The 3,376-nt window shown below is 33.9% G+C and overlaps 1 non-coding gene across 1 annotated transcript; it reads right to left on the bottom strand.

The window, feature by feature from the left end:
* Positions 1 to 499: 499 nt before the first annotated feature.
* Positions 500 to 621, bottom strand: LOC137242944 (U5 spliceosomal RNA). The gene has a single exon (XR_010950414.1). It is a non-coding gene; the product is annotated as a U5 spliceosomal RNA (small nuclear RNA).
* Between the last annotated feature and the right edge of the window lie 2,755 nt (positions 622 to 3,376).

Raw genomic sequence — 3,376 nt, 5'->3', positions numbered from 1 at the left:
ATTCATAAGAAAAGTTGCAATCAGCTTGGCTAATGCTTTCACCTTTAATGACTCCGCCATCAATCAGCTTTGCCAGCATAGTTTGAAATTAATAATCAACATAAACGATTTGATTTCGTTTTGATGTGGCAGAAAACGAAACAAAATCATTTCGTTAATTTGACGTTCTTAACGTTAATAAACGAAACGAAATGACTTTGTTTCGTTTATTACCGTTAATTATCGTAACGAAATGATATCCGTTCGTTGGTTAAGCATGCTTGTACTAAAGGTACTTTTTCTACTACAATTTTCGTTGACGGGGCTGAATTATTTATTCCCCGTTTTCCTTACTTCGTAAAAGCAACCCGTTCAGATTTTTCAATTTCGGAGTGTTAAAGCGCTATCATTGGATAACAAACCTTTCGTAATTGAATTATGGAGTCGTATATTCCTTTGCGAATCACCATAGACTGACCACATTTTTTGCAGTGTAGCAATAAATTGATTCATCATAGGTTTACAACCGTAAGTTGCAAACCATTAAAAAATTATTTTAGACTCATTAGAGTGCTCCTCTCCACGGAAATCTTTAGTAAAAGGCGAAAGATTTATTCGACAACTGAAGAGAAACCAGAGTAATATATTTAAATCGAAACTTTATATTTGTATATGCTTTCCTACAAGGCGAACGTGAAGTACAACATCAAATAACACGAAAACTCAGTGAGTGAAAAATATACTCGTCTATTATGCGCATTGGGGATAAGATAAGGTATTGTACACAATTGCCGTCATCCAGTGAGTTTTACAGCTCCGGCTCACGCTCAATTCTCACGGGAATGCTCTGGGTCATTGAGAGACTTGAGAAGCAGATGTCGTGAAATTTTCGCACACGTGAAATGTGATAGGCAGATGTCGCCGCTGTTTTTCAGCGACATCTATTTTTGAAAAGGTAGCTTTATTAAAGACAGCGTTGCCAAACTAAAAACAAGTAATTAACAAACTATCAGGCTCACAAATTGAACCAGACTTCTATCTGGATTTATCTGGCTCAAATCGTTGTTGTTGCATTTACATGCAAAATTATTTATCTGGCTCCGGATTTTGCCACCGGATGATAGCTAATGACTATGCGATCACGGTTGCCAGAGCCTGTTTTCATTTGGAACCAAAATTCGTCGAAAAAAGGACCAAAATTTGTTTTCATTTAGTGGTACACAAACAATGTAATAATCAACAGCTTAAAAAGTACAAAACAACACGACGTTACAAACAAACAAAAAGTGCTTCAATTAAAATTGATGATAATTATTGATGATGATAATTAAATACATTTTATCACATATGGGCATATTTTTCAGTCTTATACACGTATGTATGTGTATATATTTTAAAACTTAAAGCATATATGTTTATAATATATTCTGGGCTACATCGAAAAAAAAAAACAGTTTTATATAGTTCATTGTATAATACATACGTACGTAATGAGGACCTGGGTTTTGAGTACAAAGTTCTTTGGCTAACATTATGTGGTTGATTGAAATAAACTCCAATTTATTGCGTAATTTGATTTTAATAAGAGACAATTCAAAAACTGTTCGCTCTGCGGCCGCCAAACTATCTGGCAGACTCAGTAAATCATATACAAAACCAAGCAATTCTTCAAAACACTTTTCGTTCATACCATTTCTATAAAAGCTTACCTTTTCTCAAAAAGCTATATCAGGCTTAAAATCACAATTTAACAGCCTTAAAAGCTTCCATTGTCTTGATCGCTCTTTACCAAGTACCAAAAGTTATATATTAACGGTATTATAGAAGTTTCGGTTACTGCTAATACCTTGCCGGGAGTAATTGTACATAAAACTTGTATATCACATCTAGAAAAATTTAAGCGGTTTTGCATTTGCTTTAAGAGTTCGATACATAATCAAAAATATTTTTTTTACCGCAAGTCGTCCTACATCTGTAAAATTATCGCTTTCAAGAAATACTTCAGCTTTACAACAAAAATATTTTTTAATTCAAGGTAGTAAGTTTTATCACTTAAATCAAAATTGTTTAAGCATGCAATAGGGGAGTGTAGTAGTTTTACACAAAATGTCAAAAATTATACCGCTAAGCATATGCTACGTAATGGCAAGTACACAACATAAAAACCCGTAGTTTATTTTTTCAATTTTGAATAGCAAATTAAAAACTGTCAAACAAAACAAAATATGCCAAAAAAAAAAATTGTAAACGAAAAAAATAGCAATAGCGACGTTTCCAACATCAAATACACAAAATTCTGAACTCCCTTAATATTTTTTATGTACTCATTATGCATGAAGTCTTTTCTGATTGGAACTCTTTATTTAAGGTATTTATAATTTTAAGAATATAGGCGAGAATCATCATATACGCTTTTATTTCGGGATCTGACATTAAATTTGCTAATTGTATTGCGCTAACGCCACTTACTTCGAGACACGCACAATGTTACACGACAAAGCGTTCGATGTAAAACCGGCCAATAGCTATCGGATCTGCTGGTGAGAGTTACTGAAAATCGATTGCCATTCACAGAATGTTCAAACAAGCAAATTTTTTATCAGCGTTGCTTATCGTTATGAAAGTAAAAAAATTTAAATCAAAGTACCAAAATCGTGACGGCTCGCCCAAAAAGGACCGAAATTGAAAAAAAGAACCAGTGCACCAAATTTGGTCCAAATGGACGCAAAGTGGCAAGCGTGTATGCGATTCAAAAGCATATGGCGAAGAAAAATATATAAAGCAAAGTGTTGCTATTTCATGCGATAAAAGTGAATACTAGGTGCCTAAGTCCCGAAGCATTTAGCAGTACCGAAATACATATTCAATGTAAAACTTTTGATATATGCAAGCTGAAAACATATTGTCACGGATATTAGCATTACTGAGCTATACCATCACTAAGGCGATGCTAAAGCCGTGGTTACTCACGAACGTACGTAGAAAAAACGTGTCAGCTGACACGACCTATCTTATGAGTGTGCAATGTAAACGAAAACTCACCGACGTGCAACGCCCGTACGTACGTAGCCCGGAACGTAGAAATCAAAACAATTTTGATTTTTTCCGTAAGAACGTGTCAGCTGATCGCTCTCTCACTAGACAGAGTTGCCTAGTAAACTTTTGTGCGCTAATTTTTGACCGTTTGCAGTTTTATGCAAAAACGCCTAATTAAAGTTTGAAAAATTGTGAAAATAATTCGAAATAATTATGTAAAAGTGCTGATTATAAATATTTAATCTATTTATACTTATTTATAAGTATTCCGGCCTTTTACAATATCAAAAATTAAATTGGAAAAAGTTGATGTTTCCATAAGCATACATGCAAAATGGTCAATGGCAACAGTGCTTATCTG

This window comes from Eurosta solidaginis, chromosome 2 (assembly GCF_040869045.1).
Source record: "Eurosta solidaginis isolate ZX-2024a chromosome 2, ASM4086904v1, whole genome shotgun sequence".
NCBI classification, from domain to species: domain Eukaryota; kingdom Metazoa; phylum Arthropoda; class Insecta; order Diptera; family Tephritidae; genus Eurosta; species Eurosta solidaginis.
The sequence above is the reverse complement of the archived record's forward strand: the minus strand, read 5'-3'. Positions and strand labels throughout refer to the sequence as shown.